Here is a 23,843-nt window from a genome sequence, read left to right on the forward strand (position 1 = left end):
TTGAGATGTTTACAGAGGTATATTACAATAGGCTTGTGTCAGGCCTAACACAAGGTCTAATCTCCATTCCACCTTCACCCTTCAGTCAAGTACACAGGAGGGTGTGATGAACTGGCCCTAGAGAGATTTACATACTAATATGGTACCTGAAGGCCAGAGGGTGGAGCCAAATAAGCATTCCTCCACAACCCCCTCCCCCTTCTTCCCTTCCCTATTTAACTCAGGTCCACCCTGGGTTTTGGGGTATCCATCCATTCGCCATGTCAATAAACTGGTTTTGGAAACCCAAGGACTTTCTCGTGTGTTGGGACCAGCTGTGAGGAACCGTGAGGAACCGTGGAGAGGCTTTTAGTTAATGAGCAGCCGGGCCCAACTTCCAGATGGAGGAACCCAGAGTGTTCCCTGTCTACTGCCCACAGCATGGCGAGAGGAACCCTGGATTCCCCAGTCATATTTTTTCTTACAAGTATTGTCACAGGAAATGCTGAACACATATATTTTCATCTCATTTTGGTCAACACAGTGTTAGAAATCTGCCTACATTGTACATGAGAGTGAAGAAATGGTGCTGGATATGGAAACTTGGGCAACTAAATATGTTTAAGATTATCCTCATTAGACAAAATTATGGATGTCTATTAGGTATGATATACATCTACTAACATGGGAATTATAGAAGATTCTGGAATCTATGAAAATAACCTTTGCTTATATGTCACACTTCCTCCTCTTTTAAATATTCATTACCCTGGGGTGGACATAGTGATAAATATTTCTTGTAGTGAGACACTGTGATATTCCAAGTGATACTTTCTTATGAATAGCCTAATGTTAAGTGTCTTATATTACTTCTTCCCATCTTTCTTCCTATTTTGCTTATTTCCTCCCTATTCACCTCTTAATAATTATTTCTTTTTAATTCTTTCTCTCCTTTGTCCCCTTGTTGCAGGATATTTGATCAGACTGTGACCCCCGAAATTCTGTTGTTTACTGAATATACCTTCTTCTAGTTGTGGTGTGGATCAGCCCTAATCACTCTGAATACCTTTGGCTAGAATACAGCACAGCCTTGTCACATACCTTTAATTCAAAACAATGGAGATAAAGTCAGTTTGTAGAAGGAAGCATCCATATTTGAAAATGATGGATAATTGAGTGGCAGACAAAGTGATGAATCGGAGAAAGATTTGCAGAATAGCACATACCCAACTCTCATGAGAACAGAAAGGAAGAAGAGGCAAAGTAAAAAGAAACAGGAAGGAGGTAACTTTACTGGTAGTTATAGAAAGACATGTTGCAGAGAGAGAACAAGTTAGACACAGGTGAAGATAGAAAATGCCAGAGAATGAGAAGGAATCAGAAGTTTAGAATATATTGCCAACGTTATTATGGGGCCAAGCAGAGCAATTCTGGGAGGCTCAGAGAAGCCAGATTGAATCAGTCAGCTTGGAAAGGAGTTTAGGACAGCTCTGTTGAACTGCCAGCCAGAGTTCAGGAAGAGCTAGAAAGTGTGAGTTTACAGATCACTATGTCTCAAAGGATGAAAAGACTCTAGTCCTAGATAATAGTTGTACTGAGGCTTACACTAGAAGCTTCTAGGACTAGGCTTAGGTTAGCAGATGGAGGCAGTAATACTCTGAGATGACAATTGCACCAAGTGAATAAAAATTACTATTATACCCCTTCCTTCTAATTTTTTTCATTTTTAGTTTTTTATTCATACTTTTATATTTGGTCAAAACAATTGCCTTATACAACTGTTGGTATTCTTAACTATAAGGAATCATGTCTCCGAGAGTTACCTTTTCTCCTCTGATATAAGTCAGTTTCCCCAGAAAATGTGAAATCCTCTTTCAGAAAGCAAAGAGAATCATTGTACAACTTACATCACACAAGAAATCAAAGACTAACTTGTCTCCATAGGGTTAACATAGAGCTCTATTATTCTTTTAGGAAGCCTGATAGAGACAGACAGGATACTGTTGTTTAAGATATTATGGACAAGTCCCATGTTTAAAGTCTTTCCCTTGTACATTAAAAAACCCACAGGAAAGTATCTTGTTAAAACTCCATTCCCCCTACTTCCAAAAGCACTATTTCCTTTCTTCCTCAATCCCTTGGTACATTCTTACCTCTCCTCTAGCCCCCAAAACACAGCAGCTGCTAAGAATGGAATTTTCAGGCAGCTGCTGGAGATGCTTTTCAACCACAGAGAAATTTAGGTTGAAAAGTTCACAGCAAAAGTTTTTCCATTCTCAAAACAGGGTGCCCGCTAAATTTACGATAGTCATAAACAGACAATCTTTCATCCCTCTTGAATTAAATTACTTGCTTTTTGAGTGTTGTTTCCTAGGTCCATATAGACTGCTAATGTCAACCCTTTTTGGATTCAGTAATTGCAAATATTTAAGCCCATCCTGTAAATTGATTCTCAGTTCTGTGTTTTTCTCTTGGTTTACAAAAATACCATAGCTTGGTATAATCTCCGTTGTAAAAGCTTTGTTGCCTTCATCCTTACATACTAGATAATTTTTTTTCCTTCTTCATGAAAGTAATGCTGTAATCTTAGGATTAAATTTATGTGACTGACCCTGCTGCCCCCAGTTAAATATTTGTGCTTGATATTTCTTTGTTGATTCAATATAAAATTTTCCTGACTTCATCACCTTAAGAAATATTTCAGACTTTCAAAATTAAAGTAATAAAAGTAAAAATAAAATCATGTGTAAGAAAAGAAAAACTATAGAAAGGGCAAATGATCAGGTAAGAAAGTCGCTCAAGGACATTAGCAATAGTGTATACTAGAGAAATTTGACTTTTTTCCCTGCTGATAAAATTATAAAATTTTTTACCTATTCAAAGAGAATTTGGGGGAATTATAATATCACACTAATGGTCTTTCCTCCCTCCAAACACTCCTATATACCCTGCCTCTTCTCTTTCGATTCATGGTCTGTGTTTTGTTAATTGCTGTTGCAGCATTTATCTGTGTACATGTTTTGTCTAAACATATAAACATAACCTGCTCTGTCGATATACTCTCATCATAGGTTTGATTTCAGGGGTGACCTTTTGCTACAGGGACATCAATTTCCCCTGCTTTTTCCTAGAGAACACTATGCTACCCACTCTGTCTTTCCCAACTACCTGCAGGCCTCTATATCAGCTTTAGACTTTGTGAACTTTATCCCAACTATGTTAGCATGTCTAGTGTTGATTATCATTGTTCAGCTCACATGTACACAGTCATGATGGTGGTGACTTTGTGTGCGTAACTGCTGACATTCCTTGGAGACACAATTTCACAACAAACACACTGTTCCTCTGGATTTTAATATATCTGTTTCCTCTTCCACAGTGATCCCTGAGGTTTATGCACAAAAATATATAATATACGTGTCACTTGGGACTGGTCTTCACAGCTTTGCATTACATTGGTTATCAATTTCTATAATTATTTTTATCAGTTGAAAAGAGAAATTTTCTTGATGAGGGGTAAAAGCTAGTTTTAAAAATGATTATATTAGTATAAAATAATAAAAATAACTTCCAAAATACTAAACTTTTTCTCTTAAGAACAAATTAACACTTCACGCTATGTAAGTACAAAATTATAAGAAAATATTTATGAATCCCAAAAGATTTCCATACTGTAGTAAGTAAAAAAAAAGTTATGAACATAGATCATGGTATATAACATTATTTAATTTTCTATCACATATAAATTTGCATATATATGCACATATACAATTCTGAAAATGTGTCTTCAATGGGATGAAATGGTTTTCTTCTGTTGATAGAATTTAGAAAAATATCTTTATTTTCTTTTAGATTTCCTGATATTTTAAAATAATTATTGTTTCAAAACATTTTAGAATGAAAATTGCAAGTAAGGAACAAGAAGATACAATCAAAGACCTAGAGCATTAAACCTGGGTATAACTGGAGGTTTCTACTAGATTGGGTTGGTCTGAGTGATAGACATAGTATATTTGGAAGTGATTGATAGAAAGTATGAGGCAGTGAATCAGTCAGTAGAAAGGAATGTGAATAAATTCAGTTATTAATTTTGATCAACAAAACTCAGCCCTTTGCAGGCATTCTGAGAAGCTACATTGAAATGCAGTGGAAAATCTTGTCACAGAAGGGTGAGGATGTTGTATTATTTCTTTACTAATTTTTCTTCTTCATTGGGTTCAGTCACTCAGAACTTAAACATTGTCTTCTGATCTCTGTACCACAGAATTTCCACAGATGATTAGTCGGAAAATTTCATGGAGATAACAGGTCTCCCCACAGCATGGCAGTATGTCTGAATTTTAGAATTGAATATATTATTAACAAGGGCAAAAATTCCTGCAACAGAGAATGAATGGTTAGGGTAAGAGTTGATTCTTACCACCACTTCTGCTCTAGCTAATTACACAGATTTTGATAAGACCTTCGCTCTCTGGCTCCCATGATCCCCCTTTCTGAAATATCTGAAATGCTCTCTACGCTGTTGTTCACTGCCTTTCTAAAGTTAGAACTTCAAAACAGAACCCACGGTGACAACCGAAAAAAAAAATACGTTTGGGGAAATTGAAAACAAACTACAACTTGTCCTATGTTTTCAAATATTTTACTAACAGAACCAGTGTTACTTCAGGTCCTCTAGATTTATTGGAATTCCCCTAATTTATATATTCTCTGACAGCGAGAAGAGAGGGCTGCTGATTCAGGCCTCAAATATTGGTATTTGGATTCCAAGAGTACTAACTGTGGTGGTTTGTATCAGAAGTCTCCCCAGGCTCTTATATTTAAACATCTACTTGAAAGTTTGGTTGCAGATTAGTGGAACTTTTTTGAAGTATTATGAAATGCTGCACTGCCAGAAGAGATACTTTTCCTAGGTGTAGACTTAGAGGTTTCAAAAGACCAGGCCATTCCCAGTTAGTGTGGTCTCTCAGCTTCTTGCTTTTGGATGAGGATATAACCTCTCAACTATTGCTCAAGCGAGATGCCTGCCTGACTGCTGTCATTTCCCCTTCTTTTATAGTCATGGACTTACCCTCTAAAATTATAAGGGTCAATAAACTCTTTTATCCATCAGAGACCATGGTCAAGATGCTTTGTCCTAACAGTAAACATGTAAGCAGGACACCAATATTTAAGATTTCTTTCTCTTTTTATTAAATCATTTTATTTACGTTACAAATGTTGCCCCATCTTCATGGTCCCCATGTCAAGAGTTCTTTACTCTTCTCCTTTGCCTCTGAGAGAGTACTATCGATCCTCCCACCCGTCTCATATAACCTCTCCTTCTCAATGCCTCCTCCAACTTCCCCCTTTCCTGAGACATTAAGTCTCTACAAGATTTGGCAAATCTACTGAGGCCAGACAAGGCAATATTCAGGGGGCCACGGACTAACCCATGCATGTCCTTTGGTTGATGGCTCAGTCTCTAGGAACTCTGAGGGTCCAGGTTAATTGATACTCTTGTCCTTCCTACGGGGTTGCCATCTCCCTCAACTCTACAACCTTCCCCTAACTCTTGCTTAGGGGTTCTGTACCTCAGTTCAATGGTTAGCTATAAGTATCTGCATAAGAGCCGCTCAGAGGACAGTCATGCCAGGCTCCTATCTGCAAGCACAATATGTCACCAGTAATAGTGTCAGGGTTTGGTGCCTGCACATAGGATTGACCCAAAACTGGGCCAGTCACTGGGTGGCCTTTCTTTCTGTCTCTGTTCCAGATACTTATGATTTCTAAATTATCCATGGAAAAATGAGATCATTATTAATATATTTTTGTTGTTATAGTTAATAATACAGCAACAATTCTTTGAACAAAAGGGGAAGAGAAATGAGGAGGTAGGAGGAAAAGAGGTAGGAGGTACAGGGGAAAAGATAGGAAGAAAAAGAAAGAGGGTAGGAATGGAAATTGATTAGCAGTTACCTGTGCATATTTCCCTTGGAGAGGACCTTAGTTACCATCTCAGCACCCACGTACAGTGGACCACAACTATTTATAATGCCTGATTCAGGCATATAGACGCACACACACACACACACACACACACACACACACACACACGAACACGCACACGAGGGAGGGAGGGAGAGACTGAGATTTAAATTTTCTTATTTCTAGGATCATTGCACCTAGTCATAACAATATCAGTTGCATTTGTTCCCTTTAGTAGGAGTGCAGGTCTCTCCTTCACTCAGAGTAGCATTCAAATCTCGTTCCTCTCAGATTCTATATATTGGAAGCCTTCCCTATCTCACCCCCAAGCCTCCTTTTACACATGCAGTCACACTCATCAAGTTGAGGGACAGTTCATCTTTCAAGGCTGGCTGGCTGCCAGTGGTGCTTTGAACTGTGGAAAGTCTGAGAAGTGCTTCATAGTTGGTTTAACTATATATGTAGACAGAGCTGGGTTTGATGACAATAACTCCTGAGTGTGGATGTCAAGGCAACAAAGCTGCAGCACACAAAGAAAGAAAAATAATAGCAGAAGTCCCCGTAGATTAGGAGTGAATAATCTGTGAAACGCTGAGAAGAATTTTCCTATTGTTTCTCAGTGAGTTACTCAGGGTGTCTGATTAATTAAGGTTCAGGACCGAAAAGTGAAACTGTCATCAAGCTGTTCCTCTTGTGTGCTTTACAAATTTTCCCATCAACCATCCTCATATTCCACCATCTCTCAATTCTCTCCTTAAGGAGCTTTGCACTTACGGCTGCTACATTAGCCTGCCGTTCTCCTTTGGGGGGAGAACAATTGGGTGTAGGTTTCAATTATGAAGTATTTATGAAAACAAGCTTTGGTATAGAATTAAAGATGACCTGTGGCCATGTTTTTGAATTGTTTTTCTTTTTCTTTGTCTCTGTATGGTTTGGGGGGAGTTGGGAGAATGAATTGGATGATGAAGGGAGGGACAGTAATCCTGCCCAAAGTGAATCAATAAACAGTTATAGATTGTAATTAATTAGTATCATGTTTCTCCAGAAGCTGCTAACAGAAGCTGCAGAAGCTCAGGCATAGCTCACCTCTGTTCAAAATCACATAATCCACACAGCCTCTCCGTTTGGTCGGTGCACATTTCCTTCACCTAAAAAAAATTCTTAAAATCCAAAAACAGAAAGGAAATGTAATGGATGAGTTTGAATAGATGGAGGCATGCCAAATCAGAATAGTCATTTGTGTTTGGTTATTTAACAGAACAAGAACGAAGTTCATGAAGTTAGGGTTAGACAGGATCGCACAATGTCAAGTCAATGGACTAGGAATGTATTACCATATGCTAAATGAAAAAGCAAGTTCTTTGTTACCCCTGGTATACTTTACTTTTGGTAATCCTTTCACATGTACAAAGAGATCTGGTTGTCTGTAAATTTAGAAGCTTCCTGGGTTGCTTTTGAAAGCTGAGTTTCCTCTGGGTTACTTGAGTGTTGTCTCTACAGTGCAACCATTCTAATCCAGTTTCTTTTTAGAGCATCGATGACTCTTTTCTGATTTTGGATTCCTCTGGAATTTTCTGATACTTTCTCTCTCTGTGAGTGGATGGTAGGGGGGAGGATGTAGTGGACGATCAAATAATTAAGTTTTCAGGACACAGAGGGATTGCAATGTGTCCCTTTCTTGGTTTATATATTCAATTTGTGAGCCTTCTTCTCCTTCACAGATTCACTATAAACTAGAGTATGTAAAAAGAATCAAGCTAAAGAGAGCTTATAATAGTAGACTGTAATGTGAATTGCTCGAGGTCTGTAAAAATCATGGAAATTTGATTACAAGCATGTGAAAAGAAAGCCATTGCATATAACAAAAGACAGTCAGGAGAAGACTTTGTAATCCAGAATCAATCCAGCTATCAACTGATTTGAAGTTTATGACCCCCAGTCTTGTAGACAATAAGTTTTGTCAAGGCTACCTAAATTGGATAGGTGTTTGCAATTATCCGAGAAAAACTAATGCATTTAGGTCTTGAGTCCCTAGATAACAAAGGGAAAGCTGTTTTTGTTCCTCTTGATTTTGTTTGTTTGTTTGTTTGTTTTGTTTTGTTTTTGATTTGGCTTTTGTTTTTTTGTTTCATTTTGTTTTGTTTTATCTCTTGGGCAAACAGTCAGATACTAGGAAAACAGTACAGGTAGAGAAATAAAGATCTCAAAGAGAGATAAATTTATTGCAAAATAGTATTAGCTAGACTCTGTGACTGGCACCTAAACAAACAAAACCAGAAAATAGTGTTTCTGGAGCATTCCGATTTTGATATACAGCAGAAAGTTATCATGGATGGAACTTGAATGAATATAGCTTTCAAAAGCCAAATTCCTGGAACTGTGTCCTGTCTCCTCTGCTCCATTGTCTCGCCTACTGCTCTGCTTGCATACCCAGAAGCTAGCAGCACAAAAGATAACCAGGTAAGACAAGGCTGTCAAATCCTCTGCCTACCAACACCCTCTAAAGCACACCCAACAGAGGGAGACTACACATACTCCCCTGTGCTCCATTTTCCAGCCCACAGCTCTGCCTGCATTCCCAAAGGCCTGCCAGCCCCAGGAACAAACAGATGGCTAAAGGCCATCTTATGAATATTATATTATATTCACAATATAATAAACAAGAGCCAGGGCAATATGGCACCACCAGAGCTTAGATATCCTACGACAGCAAGCCCTAGATATCCTAACCCAGCTGAAGTGCAAGAAAATTAGCCTAAATCCAATCTTATGAAAATGACAGATGCCTTTAAAGAGGAAATAAATAAACCCCTTAAAGAAATACAGGAAAATACAGTAGAACAAGTGAAGGACATAAATCAAACTGATGATCTGAAAACAGAAATAGAAGTAAGAAATAAAACACAAACTGAAGAAATCCTGAAGATCAAAAAGCTAGGTAGAGGAGAGAAACTAATATATGCACACCTCACCAACTGGATATAAGAAATGTAAGAAAGAATCTTAGGTGTTAGAGATATCAGAGAAGAAATTATTACATCAGTCAAAAAAGTGTTAAATGATCTGATATTGGGTAGGGGAAAGGACTGAAGCACTGAGGCCCAGAAGAAAGAATGAAAAAAGGCAAACTTGGGAGGTAAGAGGTTGGGGGTACCCTCCAAAATGTACCAGAGACCTGGGAGGTGGGAGACTCTCAGGACTCAAAGGGAGGGACCCTGGATGAAATGGCCTACAGTGGGGAGAGGGAACTTGTAAACCCCACCTCCAGCAAAAGACAGGGCATCAAGTGAGGGGTGGGGTTGATATTCCACAGTCAAAACTCTGACCCACAATTATTCCTGTATAAAAGAATGGCAGGAATGGAAATGGACAAGAGCCTGAGGAAATGAAAGTCCAGCTAAAGGCACAAAGTGGTGATCCAGCTCAAGGGGAAGCCCCAAGACCTGCCACTATTACTGAGGCTATGGAGAGCTCACAAAAATGGACCTATCATGACTGTCCTCTGAAAGACCCAACAAGCAGCTGAAAAGGTCAGATGTAGATATTTGTACCCAACCAATGGAAGCTGTTGACCCCTGTAGTTGAATTAGGGAAAAGCTGGAAGAAGCCAAGGAGGAGGATGACCCTGTAGGAGGACCAGTAGTCTCAATTAATCTGGACCCACAAGATCTCTCAAACACTGGACCACCAATCAGGCAGCATACACCAGATGATATGAGGATTATATACATATATAGCAGAGGATTGCTGTGTCTGGGTTGTCAGAGAAGAAGTTCCTAACCATCAAGAAACTGGAGGCCCCAGGAAGTTTAGAGATGGGTGGTGGGTGGAGACATCCTGTGGAGACAGGGTTTCAGAAGTAGGTATGGACTGGGAGGGGAATAAAATCTGAAATATAATAATAATAATAATAATAATAATAATAATAATAATAATAATAATAATGTTAAATATAAAATGAATCTGACACAAACCATCAGGAAACGTGAGACACTATGTAAAGACCAAACCTAAGAAAAACTGTTGTACAATGTGTGAAAGTGTGTCTCTATATATTCATTTGTTAATTCTGTATCTGCAGAGAGCTAATGACCCATCACTCATCTCATATTTTGTAAATATTAGCTCCTTTCTCACCTGCATAACAGAATCTAGAATTGTATCTGGTTGGTTTTAATAAATATCTGAAGGCTAGTAACAGAACAGAAAGTGGAGAGCTCAACTTCTAGGCAGAGATAGGGACTCTGGGAGAAGATTTCAGGCAGGAGATCCCCACTGAACTTGAAGGTAGACAGGTGGAACAGAGCAGTGAAGAGAGGTAGACCTGGTCAGTTGTTGAGATGTAGCCCAGGATTAGTCTGGATTGATTAGTTGGGAGACTGCCTAGCAGAAGACCTAAGTTTTAAAATGTTAGTAAGCCTTGGTCTCATTATTTATATCACTAATATGTCTGAATAATTCTGGTTATACATATTAATAATAGAAAAAAGAGAAGATTCCAAGCTCAAAGGCCCAGAAAAATATTTTCAACAAAATCATAGAATAAAACTTATCTAACCAAAAGAAAAAGGTGTATCTAAATGTAGAAGAAACTTATAGAACACAAAATAGGTTGGACCAAAAAACAGGAAAACCCTCCTACCATTTAATAATCAAAACACTAAATGTACAGAAAAAAAAATATGAAAAACCACAACAGAAAAAGGTCAAGTAACATAAAAAACACATTTAGTAGAATTATACCTGACTTCTCAACATAGATTTTAAAAGCTAGAATGATCTGGCAGATGCCTTGCAGTCTCTAGGAGACCACATATGCCAGCCCAGACTACTATACTCAACAAAACGTTTAATTGCTGTTGATGGAGAAAACTAGATATTCCATGATAAAACCCATTTAACAAATATTTATCCAGAAATCCATTCCTACAAAAAATATTAGAGAAAAAGCTCAAACCCAAGGAAGTTAACTACACTGGAGAAAATATAGAAAATAAATACTTTGACACTAGCAACACAAATGAAACCCACACACTACCACCAGCACAATCAAAACTATAGGAATTAATAATCATTCCTTTGTAATACCTTTCAATATGAATGGACTCAATTCCTCAATAAAAAGACACAAACTATCAGAATAAATGTGAAAACAGGATTTATCATTTTGCTGAATAAAAGAAACACATGTCAAAAAAACAAAGAAAAAAAAAAACCAGACATTACCCCAGCGTAAAGGGCCAGAAAAAAAAGATTTTCTGAGTAAATGGACACCACCCCCCAAAAAACCAACATGAAATAACCATTCTAATATCTAATGATTAAAAAGAAATCTTTCAACCAAAATTAATCTCAAGAGATGGAGTACACTTCCTATCAGTACTGTGAACTCCCATCAGTACAGGACTGTGTGGAAGATAGCCTGTGTATGGGAATGGAAGAGATGGGATGGAGAGAGAAAGGATAGAGTTAGTAAGCGTGCAGACACCTAGATTTGAGAAACCAAGGGCAATCAAAACTCCCCAGTAATTTATAAGGGTGACTCTAGTTAAGATTCCATGCAATAGGTAATATGGAGACTAAAAGGGCATATACTTGTAACCAGGCAGGACCTCCATTGGAGTGATTGGAAAACCAATGCAGCCATAAAACCTTAGACTAGAGTAACGCTGCCTACAGTATGTGTAATTATATGTAGTTACCACAAAAAGAAATTGTAGAAAGATAAACTAATATGTGCTTATGTAGAAAGTTTGGATATTTATGTATTCTCTGTTTCTTGATGTGCTATATAATTTTCAACAGAAAATAGTATTTTAATGCCTAAGAATTAACAAGTTTTATCATTAATATATTCATGAGGAAGACCTTCTATATTTAAAAATCAATACTATTTTAAACACTTTTTGGCAGCAGTGTAAATTACCAGTCAACAACATGTTGCCAATCAAGATTCTTCTACGTCATGTCCTTGGGAAAGCGACATAATAAGAAGCCTGTATGGTGGGACATAATGCCAGAGGGTAATCTAGGGCATCCAGTTTTAGAAAAAAAAAAAAAAAGCTGACTAGAGAAGCATCCATACAATACCAAGAAGGTGACCCTTACAGTTTGTTTTTTCTTCTTGAATCTAATCAGGGCCCGATTAGAAGGGAGTAAGAGGAGGTTGGGGACATTTCTGCTTGGAGGTAAAATGCTGCGGCTCATTACTGCTCCTCCCAGCTTTCAGTTTAATTTCCTTCCAACACTGATAAATGCTGACTTTGGTTCTCAACCCACTTGCCAATACTCAAACAGCTTGAATGCTTTCAACTGTCATGTTAACTCAGCCAAGCTGTCATTTGCTGAACCTTAGCAAATTCACTTTGTATTGAGCTGGTAACATCTGACTAATTTCTACTAATATTGCAGAGCTGCTATAACCACTTTTGCAGTGCACATTAGCCTTGTTTAACTGGCATCATAAATAATAAATTCAAACTGCTTGGAATTGGCTTGTAGTCCATACTGTTTTTCGACGTCTTTTTGGAACCAGGTACATCATTTCACACTAATGAGTCTGCTAGGCCCACAGGATTTTTTTTCTGTTATTTTTATATCTCCAGCAAATATTTTAAACAAATTGTGCATAAGATGTTCTTATCCTATATCCTTAATCTTCAAAACTTATCGCTCAAAATAGAAGAAAAAACAATGAAAAACATGAAATTAGGGAACAGTTCTCTGGCAGGCCATGTGCATCAAGACCTGGGTGCATTCTTCAAATCCTCTTTAACCCTTACCCATTGTACTATGTTATTTTTTCTTCTTAGTAAGTATTGCAGTCTTGACATACAGGTTCAGAAAATTCACAGTTATTGTAAGAAATGTACTAAAGACATAGACGAATAGAGACCACAAAAACAAATTACATCCAACCTTTTGACAACTCTGAAGTTATCTATTTACTGAAGTGAAAGAAAGACTCTTGACTTCTGCTTTGAGGATGAGCTTGGTGTAACTCTATATATGACCTGTAGATGGATAGGAGAAATAAAGACCTATTCTCTAAAAATGGCTGTAGCATAAGAATAGTTAATGGTGACTGAGTCTTGCTGATTCTGCTTTTGTCAAGACTCAAGACGTATCTAACAAAGATTCATCTAAGGCTTGAATTGACCTCAAATCTTCACAGCCCCCTTATCCCCTGCAGCACATCTGCATTTAACAGCATATCTGCAGACATCCAGTTAAATATCTCTAAGTATGACATCATTTCACTCTTCCATATTTAACTCCTGGAGTGCAGAACAGGAGAAGAACAAAGATGCCTTCAACAGACATACCAATGTGCATGGGAAGTCTCAGGATGCTTCAATCCTAAAAGAGATACCAGAATCTAAGAAATGATGAGAGCTGGAGAAATTGTCTCCTCAGGAAAGGGCATACCAATTGGTTTTCTAATATCAAATTATTAACCCTGAAAACATATAGAAGTAACATAAAAATGGAAAGGATTATATTTATGTATTCAGGAGTATCTATGTGAACACCTTCAAACTCTCAACCCCATCCTAAAATGAAAAGTATATTCAGTTATTCTCAATCTTCTCCTGAGCTAAAGTGTACGTATGATAACCAAAAAAATTCATCTCAACTAACATTCTGTCAGTCAGCACACAACATGCCTAAGAAGGGTGAAAATACAACATTTGGACATTGATTATTCTTTGCTACAAGACATATAATATAAATGTACACATGCACATGCCCACTTGTAGGCTGTTATTAATTGTTCACAAGAAATAGTTGAAATAGGATGAGAGAAACCATTCTTCTTGTAACACAAATATCAATAGTAATTTTACTGCCAGTTTATAAACCCTTGAAATTAGGATGCTAAATGACATTTGAGATTTTGTTTTCTAGAAATGTTGTATATTTTAATTGGATGTTTTCTGAAAATACCTTTGTCCAGACCTCACAAGCTCTATGTTAGGGTGAATTTAACAGTTCATAAGTTACATTTTAGTAAAAAGATGGAAATTTACTAACATTGTTTTAAAATATTCTGCTATTTCCCTGTGTTTGTAAAATCAAAATAAAAACATATCCTTTTGCTTAATTGTATTCACCTGGAGCTATCTTTTTTTATTGGACATTTTATTTACATTTCAGATGTTATCCACTTACCCCATTCCCCCCTACCCAGAAACCCTCTGTCCCACCCCCCCCTCCTCCTGCTTCCATGCGAATGAGCCCCCACCTAAACCCACTCCCAACTTTTCACCCTCTAAATCCCCACTCCCCTACATATACAGCTGGAGCCATGGGTCCATCCCTATGTGCTCCCAGGCTGGTGCTTTAGACCCTAGAATCTCTGGTTGGTTGGTATTGTTGCTGTCCTCATGGGGCCACAAACCCTTTCATCTTGCTAAAAGCAATCTACAGATTCAATGAAATCTCCATTAAAATTCCAACCCAATTCTTTACAGAGTTAGAAAAAGAAATTCTCAAATACATTTGGAATAACAAAAAATCCAGGATAGTGAAAACAATTCTCAACAATAAAAGAACTTCTGGAGAAATCGCTATCCCTTAATCAAGCTGTACTACAGAGCAATAGTGATTAAAAACTGCATGGTATTGGCACAGAGACACACAGGAAGATCAATGGAATAGAATTGAAGACCCAGAAATGAATCCACACACCTATGGTCACTTGATCTTTGACAAAGCAGCTAAAACTGTCCAGTGGACAAAGGACAGCATTTTCAACCACTGGTGCTGGTTCAACTGGAAGACAACATATAGAATAATGCAAATTGATCCATTCTTATCTCCTTGTACAAAGCTCAAGTCCAAGTGGATAAAGGACCTTCACGTAAAACCAGATACACTGAAACTAATAGAAGAGAAGGTTGGGGAAAAGCTTGAATACTTGGGTACAGGGGAAAAGTTCCTGAACAGAACACCAATGGCTTATGCTCTAAGCTCAAGAATTGACAAATGGAACCTCAAAAAATTACGAAGTTTCGGTAAGGAAAAGTACAGTCAATAGGACAAAAGAGCAACCAACAGATTGGGAAAAGATCTTTACCAATCCCATATCTGATAGAGGGCTAATATCCAATATATACAAAGAACTCAAGAAATTAGACTCCAGAAACACTAATAAAAATGGGGCACAGAGCTAAACAAAGAATTATTCAGTTTTCTCAACTGAGGAAACATGAATGGCAGAGAAGCACCATAAGAAATGTTCAAGATCCTTAGTCATCAGGAAAATGCAAATCAAAACAACCCTGAGATTCCACCTCACACCAGTCAGTATGGCTAAGATCAAAAACTCAGGTAATAGTAGATGCTGGCAAGGTTGCAGAGAAAGAGGAGCACTCCTCCATTATTGGTGGGATTGCAAGCTGGTACAACTACTCTGGAAATCAGTCTAGTGGTTCCTCAGAAAATTGAACATAGCATTACCTGAGAACCCAGCTATACCACTCCTGGCATATACCCAGAAGATGCTCCAACATATAACAAGGACATATGCTCCACTATGTTCATATCAGCCTTATTTATAATAGCCAGAAGCTGGAAAGAACCCAGATGTTCTTCAAAGGAGGAATAGATACAAAAAAGAAGTACATTTACACAATAGAGTATTACTCAGCTATTAAAAACAATGAATTTGAGAAATTCTTAGGTAAATGGATAAAACTAGAAAATATTATCCTGAGTGAGGTAACTCAATCACAAAAGAACACATATGGTATTCACTCACTGATAATTGGATAGTAGCACAGAAACTCGCAATACCCAAGATTCAACTCACAGACCACATGAAGCTCATGAAGAAGGAAGACCAAGTGTGGGTGCTTCGGCCCTTCTTAGAAGGAGTAACAAAATACTCAAGAGAACAAATATGAAGACAAAGTGTGGGACAGAAACTGAAAGAGGGGCCATCTGGAGACCATTCCACCTGGGTATCCATCTCATGTGCAGTCATCAAAGGTAGATGCTGATGTGGATGTCAGGAAGTGCATGCTGACAGGAGCCTGATATAGCTGTCTCCTTAGAGGTCTGCCAGAGTCTGACATATTCAGAGGCAGATGCTCACAGCTAACCATTGAAATTATGAAAAGGTTCCCAATGGAGAAGTTAGAGAGAAGGAGCTGAAGGACATTTGAGATTTCTAACCATTGGACACTCTTGGGAAATTATTGACTGGAGAAAAAAAAAAAAACAACAACAGTAAGAAAATCATAAGAGTTCTATCTCATTTGGCCAGGCAATCATATTTTCTTAGAGCTATGGCTATACTAGGACCTTGGAGATATCAGGTCAGCATATCAGGCCAAGCATTGCTAATAGAGTGTCCGAGTTTATTGATGTAAAAACACAATAAAGAACGTTGTGAATTTGGGTCCTGTGGTAAATTTAAAACTATGCATGGAATAAGAGCTTCGATTATAACCCAGTTCAACTTTCAGTCCAAGATTCTGATGTATTATGTAGCCTACCACAAGAACAAGATGGCCGAGTTAGAATGGAGCTGTGTTCAACAGAAGAAAGGAAAGTCAGGGCACTATATACTGTATATAAGAAGCCTATACTTTATATAAAGTTATATAGGATAAAATAGAAGACTGGGAAACATTATGCCCTGTTATTCTGCTCAAAGGAAGAAAACTGATATAGCAGACAGACACGATTTCAGGTGAAAAAGAAAAAAAAGTATTCCAGTAAAATGTTACAAAACAGGAAAAAAAAGGAGGCTATAACCTTAGTAAAACTGATGTTCTTTACATAAACTCTTTAAAACAACCAAAACAATTTAACTTGTGCACTCCATTCTCAGGAATTCATAATAAAATAGCAGCAGAAAAATCCTTAACTTATGTCTATTGTTCAAATATCAACACTAGTGAATTTATAGTATGGGCATTCATATAGATAACCTCATAGACATCATAAAGTATGTTGAAGTGAATTTTGAATGTCATCAGAGTTCCTTTAAAAGATACCCAGTGTACTTATAAAGACTGTAAGATCTGAAATGCTGCAATATTTCCCATAGTATAACATAACTAATGCAAGTATCCAGATTGAAAGAAAATGGAAATATTTAAACGTATGCAATCTAAATAAGGCTGTATGGTAGTCACAAGGTAAATTAGAAAACATTTTGATTGAATGTACATGAAAATACAATGAAGTATATACCTTGTGTGTTACTGACTATGCTTAAGAGACATTATAAACAGCATATGGGTGTGCATTATGAAGGCTAAAAATCCCGACTTGGACTTCCAACTGAAAAATTAGAATGCAATCCTGTAGTGTTAGATTTTTTTAAATCTTTACTTTAATAAGGGTTTTTAAATGCATTGATACCTCTCCCTTTTCAGCCCATTGTCCAAACATAGAGGAGGAAAGATGGTAAATAAGACAAGGAGATATGGACCTACTTAGGAATAGTTTTAGGGGTGATTTTATTCTCTTTTGGTCAGAAAACCAGAAGTCCAGTTCACAACATCATACAGGAATCAGTAACAATGACATAACTCAGCAGAAAGAGCCAGGATTCTTTCAAATCAGCACAAGGCAGTGGGAACCACCAGAGAGAGCTGAGTCACCAGGAGAAGTTCTCAGCCATGCCTCCCAATGAAAGGAAATGAAGAAGCAACACCAACAAAGCGTTGCCTAGCCACTGTCTGTTGAATCCTATTTATACTCTCTCCAAACATTACATGTCTTTTCACTGGTCTTGCCTCTCAGAAAAACACCACGTAAGTCTGCAGTACATGACACAACCAGAAACTTCCTCTTCACATTTTTAAAGCAACCATATGGAAGGAAGTAATCACAATAAGAAAATAAATAAAGAAAAATTAAAACATGAGATAGTCTAGAAACACTCAATGTCCAGAAACAGGTTCCCAGGGAGTCAACTGTACATGTGAAGAGATAGAGAATGGAAAAATCATTTTTCCACTATGTTCAGTGTTTTAGTTCTATATATTTATAAGTGCATAATAAAGTTTGATTAATAAACTAACTATTGATGGTTTAATCTTTGAGACTCCCTAAAGTCCAGGTTAGTTAATTCTGTTGGTCTTCTTGTGGAGTTTCTATCCCCAAAGGGGCTGCAATCTTTCCTCCTATTTTTCCATAAGAGTCTCTAAGCTCTATCCACTGTTCGGCTATGGCAGTCTTCATCTGTCTGAATCAGTGGCTGAGTGGAGCCTCTCAGAAGACAGCCATACTAGTCTCATGTCTGCAAGCATAATAGAGTCTCATCAACACTGTCAGGGATTTGTGCTAGCCCATGGTGTTAGCTAGGCTCTGCCCAGCAGTTAAGTGGCAACAGCCAGATAGGCCTGGCTTACCATAAAAGAGGTTATTTGGCCCTCCTTACTCTCTTCTCTCCATCCCCTTTCTCCCTCATTACTCACTCTCTTTGCCCATCTCTCTTCATGTGTTCCTGGCCATCTCATCTCTCTCTGTCTCTCTCTGTCTCTCTGTCTCTCTGTCTCTCTGTCTCTCTGTCTCTCTGTCTCTCTGTCTCTGTCTCTCTCTCTCTCTCTCTCTCTCTCTCTCTATCTCTCTCTCTCTCTCTCTCTCTCTTTCTCTCTCTCTCTCTGCCTGTCTCTGTCTCTCCCTCTGTCTCTCTCTGCATGGTGAATCATCTTTTGGGTGTATGAAAAGGGCAAACTATTAAGGAAAAATAAAAGAATCCATAGAGTGGGGAGCAGGCTAAGAACTGGGCCAAAAGCTAAGAAAAACAAGTGAAAGCAAGGTCAAGTTCTGACCTCGGTGCACCCCTACAAAATTATGAAGTAAAACTAATACTCTGAGTCTGTGTACCCTCCAGTAAAGATAGCAGCTTTCCCACTGTCTCATGAACTCAGATTGTGTTGGGATGTGCAGATGACAGATACACCGAATCTTAAGAGCTCCTGGCATTTTCTGCTGCACTGACTATGATTTATCTTCTTTCTCAAAAAGAAAAAAAAATATTGAAGAATACGATCTTACTGCAATGCAGGTCACATGTCTTTCTACTTCTTGCTTCAAATACATTGCAGGTTGAGGGTTGCCTGCAATTCTTTTTCCATCTGAAATTTATTTTAAGATGTATGTATATATGTATGTATGTATACATGTATGATTTTTTTTTAATTTATATAGATAGATTTCTAGAGACAGGGTCTTGCTACATAGTCCAGGGCTTTCAGGGAACTGAGAACAACCTTATGCTTGCCAATCTTTCTATCTTAGAATGTGCCTGAGATGAGGATTATGTATATGGGCTGCCTCACCTTTAAAATTTGCAAAAGAACACCTCTGAATAAAACATTAGAGACTATGGCAGGTTTTTTTTTAGTATTATCTTTTTTTTTCATGTTTTTGGAATTGAAAATGTCTGGAATATATTGACATTAAAGTATTAGCTAAAATAAATCCTAGTCCATGTACAACTTGTATATTTTCTATATTTGATGCTAAGTCATCCAAACATGGTTTCCTACTACCTCTTTGATATTCGTGGTGATTTTGTTTGGTAATTTATGGGATATTCTTTCTTGGGATGTGGACATGACATTTTTTCCAACAACCTACAGAACAGAATTGATTTTCTCAGCATCCTAAGGAAAGTTACAAATGAACGGCCTTTCCACCTTCTCCCCATGTTGATTAGATACTTTCATACTCTTGTATGCCAAAGGCAGACTCCACTTGGCATAACTGTTATTCAGTGAGAAGTGTGGAGGCTTTTTTTTGTTGTTGTTGCTGCTGCTGTTGTTGTTAATTGAGCAGTTAGAAATGGCTGACAGGGTAATGGTCGTAATTGTTCACCATTTCACAAAGAAAAGAATTTGCTCAGTAAATAGGAGTCTTTGTTTCCAGCCTAATTTAATGGAAACACAGAAGGTATAAGAAAGCAATGTGCCAACTGACACTGGGTATAAAATAAGGCATTCCAGAGACTTTTGTGCAAATGTCCATCAGCAGACATCTGTCAAAGCAAACTCATGGGAAGGCTTCAGAGCGCATCCATTTAACAGCAGCAAACATTTGGTAGTTTCATTCTCAGAGGGACAGACTGTTGGTTTGTTTTGCTGTATAAACGTTTGAAATGATCCACTCTTTCCACTACCCCCTAACTGCTATGTAAACTCCATGTCGCCTACTTAAATAGTAAAAGGAACAGACTTTTATACATATGGATACCAATTCTTTAGACTAGCTGAGAGGGCAATGAAAGCTTATGAGAGGGAGTCATGTGGTACATTTTTAAAAATGTAGCATGGAGAGTGACTGTGAAGCCTAAGTAATATTCTTTCTGCCAAATACTTAAACTTAAATGGGTACCAAGCTGCCTGCAGTCTGCTAGAGTATCTTGTGGGTTTATGAATGTGATGGCTAGAGTGATTTCTGTTACACTTTCTATTGGTACTAAAGTATGGACTATTAAAGAACAGAAATTAAGGCTCGTGTATTGGCTGTGTGAATAAAGTATGTGGGTCAAGTGTAATCACTGGAGGTCACATATAAAAGGCCAGATGAACATGGGGTCCTTCTGCAATCCCAGTGCTCTAAGAATTGGGGATAAGGGTTCTCGGGGCAATTTAGCTAGCTTGATGACATAAATCTGCAGGCCCTGTTTTGAGCATGAGGAGCTGTCATAGTGAACAAAGTAGAACTTGATGGAAAAAACCACCAGGTGCCATCTGCCATCTTCAATATGCACATGCACAAATGAACATGCACATATGAACACACTGTAACAAATCTCTGTATATGTATGTGTGTGTATGTATGTATGTATGAATATATGTATGTATATGTGATAGAGACAGAGATACAGAGACACAAAGACAGAGATACAGCAGCATGAGTATAAAGATGAGAGACCTTTACGCCAAAAGACCCAAGCTACAAACTCACTTTTCTTGGCTTGTGCAGCAAGTAGTTTTATCCTCTGGGCCATCTTCACCACTCTGTATTGAATAATATTTTGGTACCCCTCAGAAAAAAACCCCAATACTACTAAGATATATCTATATTTCTTACTCACTATTTATAATCAGAAATCAGTGGAAGAATGCCATCTGCTGAATGTGGCATATTTCTAATACTTAGCTAAGTAGAAAAGCCCCCTTCTTTTTCTCTTTTGGCTACCCTAATATGCTCTGCTCTTAATGCCCAGGTTTTAAATGCAAATATCTACAGTGCAATCTTAGTGAGTACCTCAACTAAAAATTCACAGTGGCCATAGAAATGTAGCAATAGGTATTGAGTGCTAATAACTAATGTTTAAAGATCTAAACCTCTTATATATTTATTTTAAAATATATGTATATATACACATATGTATATATATACCTATATAAATAGACATACACAGAAACACACACACCACAGAAACACAGATGCACACACACACACACACACACACACACACACACACAGAGAGAGAGAGAGAGAGAGAGAGAGAGAGAGAGAGAGAGAGAGAGAGAGAGAGAGAGAGAGAGAGAATTAGGCTACCTTGAGCTGAGTAAGGGGTTGTTATGAGACACCTAAAATGAATACTGAGATAAAACAAATCTTGTCCTGTGAAAGGCCAGCAAAATCCTTCACCATCAAACCCCTTCTCCAGTTCTTATAATTCCAATTTTTTAAAATGTTGCTTTTCACTACTTACTTAGGAATATCATTATTTTTAAGATATATATTACTAATTCTCAATATTACCAAAATAAATTTAAAACTGTGTAATTTCTGACTGGATAAGAACTATTTTGTGAAGCATCTTTGTTCATTATTTGGACTAACAATTGGCCAAAATTGATTGAATATCCAAATGGAAGGGTGCAATACAAAATTATTTGGTGTTTTATAATAGGGCTGCAATGCTGTTCTGGTGTTCTTGGCATTGTTAATATATAGACCAATATATTCATTGCCTAGATTCAATTGTTCTATATTTTTCTATTTTTTACATAGTCTCATGTGAATTCAACTTCTGTGAGTACCAACTAGATAGATAGTAAAACCAGTGCAAAACAGCATTTTTCATGAGTACGTGATTCTTGGTTTGCTTGCTCTTACAGATTAATGAGACATCTATTCCATCAGTAACAGCAGTGCCTAAAGAGAGTCTCAGCATGAAAGTGATAGCCTCCGTTGGGGGAACCATTTGAATTATATTTATTGAAAATTATTGACTAGTCAAGCAAATAGTCACTATTGATTTAGTGCCACTTTTCTGGATGTGAAGTTTAATATGTTTCATGAATCACCTTTAATATGAAAATGCTTCTTTTTTGAGTTTTGTGTAAAAAATAACTGAATAAATTTTGGATAGAAAAATATTTCTAATTTACTGAAAAATAAAAATCTGATTTATTGGCTTAAAGGGAATTTGTTGCCTTAGATGTCAAGGGTGGCAATCTTCCATATTAATTTTGTAGAACTTCTCAAAGCAAAATAAATAACTTAAGTAAGTTTCTCCAAACGATTTACTTCAACTTCACTAGTGTTCATTTTAGGAACCAAGCTTTGATCTGGTAAGGGGAATAACAATAAGTACTTGCAGAGTTGAAGCACAACCAAGTAAACTAGCAAGACATCAAACCTATGTAAACCATTTCTGATCAAAGTTGATTTCACTTATCCTTTAAAGTCATTAGGCTAGAATAGGGTATGTATTTGTTTGTATGTCACAGTTTATAGGATACTTAATAGGTCTTATCTCTGAGAAGGGGAAGCCCTCCTCTGGGGAAAAGGGGATGGAGCAATTGAGGGGAGTCTGTGCAGGGAGAACTGGGAAGAGAGGGGAGGCTGATATAGTGATGTAAAGTGAATAAATAAATGTAAAAAATGTTAACAAAAACCGTGTGCTATCTCACTTATTTCCAACTGTCACCTTCTGTGGAGGGGTTTACAACACAAATGGAAGTCATATGTTGGATGAGACTCTCATTGACCTATTTTAATATATTCAGAAATGTGTGTCTTTTATAAAAGTAGATCCTGACATCCAGTTTTCTGAAAAGAATTCCAAACAATTTTCTCTCTCCTAGGGTTATATTTAAACTCTGCCCCTTTAAAATTTATAGTAGATACTTTAGCATATGAGCTCATGTTAAATGTTTCTGAGATGTTCATACTAAGACAAAAACTGTCAATTATTTTCTGTGTGAACTTATCTAAGGAAACACTGGTACAGAGGAAAAGAGGAGGCATGAAGGGATAATGGAGACCTCTAAAGCCATGGACTAAGGAATATTATTACTGTGCATGACTGGATTTTCTTTCTCCCAAAGAATGTTTAAAACCATTATAGAATGTGTGTATGAGTGTAAAGAGTCTTAACTCGCTCTATGCTACAGAGCCTGAAGTATTGATTGAAACCTAGATGGCTTCCAACTTTTATCTCCCACAAACTGGCAGTCTGTCATTTGAGCTGCTTGACCATGTCTCACTAAAGTTCTCTATGCCATGGGTGATACATTGCTCTCTCTATCTGTTTCTCTGTCTCTCTGTTTCACTGTCTCTCTGTCTCTCTCTCTCTCCTGCCTCCTCCTCTACCACTGCCCCTTCCTTCTCTGTCTCTCTCCTGATCTCTCTAGTGTTTTAATATTTGTTTTATTGAAAAACAATTTGTAATCTCAAAGACTGCTATCTTGTAATATTTAATTCAAATTTATTATAGTATATTGGTGGATGAGGAGATAGAGGTGGATGTGCTCCCATTAATGTATCTACTGTTTTAAAGCTAGGAAATATTGGAGATATTCAAATTTAATCCCATGATCATTTTTCCTTCATGGGGTTATTTTTCATCAGTCATTAAGCATGTGAATAAGTGCTGAGAAGGATTCTGTTGTTTGAGGTATATTAAATTT

The sequence above is a fragment of the Arvicanthis niloticus genome, chromosome 23 (genome assembly GCF_011762505.2).
Source record: "Arvicanthis niloticus isolate mArvNil1 chromosome 23, mArvNil1.pat.X, whole genome shotgun sequence".
NCBI classification, from domain to species: Eukaryota; Metazoa; Chordata; class Mammalia; order Rodentia; family Muridae; genus Arvicanthis; species Arvicanthis niloticus.